Source organism: Papaver somniferum, chromosome 7 (genome assembly GCF_003573695.1).
Source record: "Papaver somniferum cultivar HN1 chromosome 7, ASM357369v1, whole genome shotgun sequence".
Taxonomy (NCBI): Eukaryota; Viridiplantae; Streptophyta; class Magnoliopsida; order Ranunculales; family Papaveraceae; genus Papaver; species Papaver somniferum.
Window position 1 is genome coordinate 266,183,285 of NC_039364.1, and position 5,651 is coordinate 266,188,935.

Sequence of the window (5,651 nt, forward strand, 5' to 3'; positions counted from 1 at the left end):
GCATGATAAATGGTATAATACAAAACTCTGTTTTTCAGTTTACTTTATGTGATATGTTATCAATTGACATCTAATTTTTTTTTTTTCGATAGATGATCAACTTCCAGAAATTCCATTCAATTCCTTGGGACAACCAATATAAGATATTTCAAAGAAATATGCTTCCAGAATTGGAGTAATAACTAGGAATGTTGTCTCACCACATTATGAGGATTGGAGGATAGTCCCATCGGATTACAAGGATGAAATTTGGAGGAGCCTTAAGAATGAGTACAAGGTACCTGAAGTCATAAAGGGAAAGGTTTTAAGGATGGCAAATAAATCATGGAAAAACAGAAAGACTAAACTTAGAAGGTGCTGTGATAAGTTTGATATTGTTGCTGCGAAAAAGAACAATAAACCAGCAAGTGTTGGGAGAGAGGATTGGGAACGCTTTGTTGATTTGTGTATTACAGATAAGGATAAGAAACTAAGGTAAATAGGGAAGGAGTCAAGAAAGCTACTGAAAGCTCTACATACTACTGGAAGGGATGGAATTGCTCGTCTTCTTCATGTGATGGAGCAGCAAAGTCCAACAGGAACTTTATCAAGATCTATCGTATACTTGGCAACACATGTTTACCAAGAAATTCCTCAAGAACATTTTGATTTAATGGACCCTAATTGTTATGAAATAAAATGCAGAGAATATGTTGTAAGTGCTGAGATTTTACTTAGTTGGTTTTTGATTGACTTGAATATATTTATTTTTGTCTTTGTAATTTGTTTTCCACTTACATATAATTTGATGTACTTTGCAGGCAAAGATTAGAGAGTTGAATGAACTAGAGCAGTATAGAGAAGAAACCAATTTGGACAAAGATGCAGTTGCCACGGTGGGTGCACATGAATTCATATTGTAGTTTGTAAAAAAAACTTGTTAGTTATGCTTGCTTAAATGATTTTGGTTACTTCTTTGTAGGTGCTTGGAAAAGATGGCAGAGGCTTTGTACGAGGAATGGGAGGTGGGATATCAAAGACTGAACTGCTTGCTTCTGCAGTTCCTAGGTAGCAGTTACGTTAACAAGTGTTGAAGACTAGAGTTGTGGAAGATCGTGTACGTACTCTTGAGGTTACCCTTGAGACACTAATGGATAGTTTAAGCTGCAATCCAAGCACCATCAATTCTAATGCTCAGATAGAATTCTATAACTAGTTAATGATCAATTGTTTGAGTTGCTTTTTGATTGATTGTTGTTTTCAAGAACGTTTTTTCAATACTGTTTTTAAATTTTACAATTAGTCTTTGATTCTATTATAATTTGTTTGTCTTATTTCTAAATGTGAACCATGAAATCATGTTTGAATATTGAAGTAGTTGACTATTATGAGGGATATTATCATGCTTAGTTTATATTGCAAATCCCTTTCATTGTGGGGGAAAAATAATAACCGTAACAAGTTCTGTATGGAGTTCGCTTTTCTTACTGATTTGTTAAGATTCTTCGTTATTGTTTACATCTATTTGTTATTGTTACTGAAATTCATTCTCTGATTTTGATGGAATCTAGTACTTGATTTTTTTTTGTTATCATTTCCATGGCTTCCTCGGATAATATAAGAACCTCCACTTTATGGTTTGATTGAAACAAAAGCTTGAACATCAGTGCAACTTTTTTCAATAGGACTGTTACTATGTTTGCATTGTTTTTCTTATATGCACCAGTAATTCTTATTGCCATAATGGATGTGGTTATGATCTGCAGGGAATGAATGGTGGTGGTTGTCAAGCTAGAAGTCAGGGAGTAATTTTGAGAAATATGTGAAAGAGATGGTTATGATCGCACGTGAGACTCCGTGGTCAAAGAGATCGATCTTTTTCGGTTTCCCATATTGGAAGGTAAATTCCTTTCTCATCAGTTACTTGTTATATTTGTTTTGATCTCCATAGTTTTACTTGTTTTGATCAGCATATTTTTACTTGTTAGAAGCTTTATAAGTAGTTCAGCATCCCCTGTCTTGGTAGATTTACTTTGTGAGAGAGGGAGATAACAACATAGTTTACTTGGTAAAAGCTTTATAACTAGTTCAGCATCCCCTGTCATGGTAGTTTTCCTTTCTAACTTAATATCATCTCTTCTCAGTAGTTACTTAAATTCAATATATTTGTGTTGTTTGTGCTTAAGCAGTTACTTAAATTCATTTCAATATGTGTTGTTTAAAATTCCTTTCTAACTTAATCTCATCTCATTAGTTTATTCAAATCCGGCACAATGTGGATGTCATGCATGTAGAAAAAATTTTTGCAGAGAATTTGTTTGGAACTTTTATGAGTCATAAGGATAAGAACAAGGATGGGAAACTGGCGCGCAAAGATTTAAAACTTCTAAACTTAAAGCCTTTCTTGTGGTTGACGGAAGAGAATGGAAAAGTATAGATGCCTCATGCACCTTATTCTTTGTCTAAGGCAAAAAGGGAAGTCATCTGTAAAACTCTTAGCACACTTAAAGTTCCAATTGGTTACAGTACGAATTGGAAAAAGAAAGTATGCTTGAAAGACTTCCAATTGAAGGGTTTGAAGTCTCACGATTATCATATTCTGATGCAGGGATTAATGCCTATTTTTATCATGCATTGTTTCAAAGAACATAAGCCTTTGCGTGAGGCAGTTCGACACTTATCATTGTTTTTCAAAGTCCTAACTTCCATGGTTATTGATCGTACTGAGCTTCGTATAATGCACGAACGTGTGGTGGAGTCAATATGTGTCTTTGAAATGTATTTCTCTCCTGCTTTTTTTGTTAGTATGGCTCATGTTGTCATACACTTAGCAGAAGAGGCACATAAATTGGGGCATGTTCAGTTTAGGTGGATGTACCCTTAAGAGAGGTATAGACAATTCTTTAGTTACTAATATTCCTTTAGCTTATTCTTTTTTGAACTAAGTGAAACTTACATATATTTGTTTACGAACTACAAGTGCATGATGATAAGGTACTACAAGGTTCTTGGTCGCAGAAGTCTCAATTACAAAACAATATGAAGTCAATGAAGGAGCGCGCCATTGCGTCGAGATACTTCCTGAAGTGAGGAGAAAGTCTTTTAAGTGTCGTGGAAAGATGTCAATGCCCAGTGATGTTTATGAAGGACCACACCCACCTGATTCACAAGGAAAACCAGATATGCTCACCACCGTAGAGTATGAACAAGTTCGTTTGTGGATATTGAGACATTCAGATGAAAATACTGAATGGGAAGCGTAAGTAAATCCTAAGTTGATTTCTTTTTAGATCATTTCATCACCCTATGCATTATCTTTAAAGTTCAAACTCATGAATGTAGTACTAATCAGTGAACTTAAACCAACAGTTAACTACCACATGCTAAAGCTGTAATGAAATTTTGTTTCAGATAGATGAGTAAAATATCGAAAATATAGGCAGTACTTGGTAATTAGAAATCATGTAGTAGGCAGTGAATTTAAACCAACAGTTAACTACCTCATTTTTAATCATCCATGCTTCTTGTTGTTACTTTTATTTCATTTAGAGATCATGTAGTAGGCAGTGAATTTCAGCAATTATGTTTCTTCAAAATTCTGTGCGTGCTCGCTCGAAGCGAGGTTAAGCAGTAGTACTACTTGATTATGTTTCCTGATTTATTAGTTAATGCTTATCACTTGTCATTTTGTGTGTTGTTTGATAGGAAGTACGAGACATATATTTGTAATTTGAACCAAAATCGTATGAGAAGGATAAAACCTACAGACTACATTGAATGGCTGCAGAAACAACTTGAAGGCACTCCCATGACAGATTTTCGTAGGCTGGCAATTGGTCCTACTTTTGTTACAGTTTCGTACAACTCATATTTTGTTAATGGATATATTTTTTACACAGCTGATGCAGAAAAAAATTTCATTACACAAAATAGTGGAGTCACCATGGATGCTTACACCAGCTTCAGAGCAAGTTCCAGAGATACGAACTTGGTCGATGACGATACTACGTACTACGGTATTATACAACGTATACTTGAAATGGATTATGGAGTTTTTACAGAAATTGTTTTTTACTGTGATTGGGTGCGAGTCGAAGACAAAGTACATGGATCATATGTGGATCCAGATACAAAGTTGAGGTTTGTCAACTTCAGAAGGTTTATGAGAAGCTCAAAAGAAGCCGACGAGCCATTCATCCATGCTTCTCAAGCTAGACAAGTTTTTTACTGCAGAGCTGTGAGAATGGAACATTGGAATTTGGTTTTGGAATCTCCAATACGATCAGATCCCAACAAGAATTCACTGGAAGACCCATTTGTTTTCACTGCAAATACGAATGAAGCTCCGTCAGTTTTGACAACTGTTGGAGATGATGAGTATTGAATGGAGAAACTCGGGTGAGATTCATTTTATTTCTTCTTATATGTCTTTTATAGTAGATTCCATATTTGTTATGTTAGCTCTTTTACTTTAGTATTAATTTTATTTTCTACAATTGGTTGTATTTCCAAGGGCACGAGAAATGGGGATACACGTGAATGAACTTTCCCAACACCTTATAATTCCACTGGTGGAAATCATGTAGCTCCCCCTGCGCACATGTGAGTTGACAACAAACCTTGAACCTTTTTATAGTTTCATCACCCCAGCTAATATTATTAGTTGTTAAGTTACATATGTGATGTGCCCTTCTAGAATACATACAACTAAAGTTTGATTTGTCAAATTTACCTCACACATGATCACCTAGACTAGGTTATGGTTATGGTTGTAGTTAAAATTATGGTTGAATCACAGAATTTGTATATATGGAAATGATGCAGCAAATGAGTTTTTAGTACTATTAATGATGAGGTTGTTGAATCTGCTGGTAGTGGTTCAGGGAAATTGAGATTGTTAGTGATGATTGAAATGATTGCAGCTATCAGTGGATTGGAAAGTAAGCTGAGTTTATGATTGTGTATAACAATAAGTTTTGCTTGGATTATATAAGTTGGTCAAGTGATGTGAATCATAGTTGTGGTCTTAATTAGTCTGGTAGAATGGGAATAATTATGGTTTGATCCCTGCAATTGATGAGCCAACGGTTGTCTACATGACCTATATCTAGGTTTAATCTGTCAAATTACCTCTCACATATGTGCTTCCATCTACTCCAGGTACCCATTGCTAGAATGTTTGTCAAATTACCTTACATTGTTGTCTACATGACCTATATCTAGTAACTTATTTTGTTCTACCATGTATTATGTACTGAACAAAGTCATTGTGTTGTTGTTGATTTGCTTTGCAGGAAGTCGCATGTGAACCAAGGACACAACACATGGAGGATCTACTTGATATCATTTGTGAAGTATTGGCTAATTCATTGTCATCGGAGGAGCTTAATTATAATTTTGGTTTTTTTATCAGTTCTCTATTGGTTTAGCATGTTGTTGTTAGAATTTACTATCTAGCTTATGTATTCTCTGAACTCAGTATTTTATCCACTTTTTGTGTAATTTTGAACCCAATGGATAAATTGAATATGAATGTTAAAATTCTCGGTTTGATTACAAATTTCAGTCAAATTTGAAGGTGGATTTGAATTTCAGTGGGGATTTACTTGACTTGACTTTGTAATTGACTTCAATTTGACTTGACTTGAGTTTGACTTGACTTCTGTTTGACT

At 34.8% G+C, this 5,651-nt stretch overlaps 1 long non-coding RNA gene across 1 annotated transcript; it reads left to right on the plus strand.

Moving 5' to 3' along the window:
• Positions 1 to 4,335: 4,335 nt before the first annotated feature.
• On the plus strand, positions 4,336 to 5,307 carry LOC113299518. Its single transcript, XR_003335094.1, has 3 exons — positions 4,336 to 4,377; positions 4,493 to 4,581; positions 5,274 to 5,307. It is a non-coding gene; the product is annotated as an uncharacterized LOC113299518 (long non-coding RNA).
• The last annotated feature ends 344 nt before the right edge of the window (positions 5,308 to 5,651 follow it).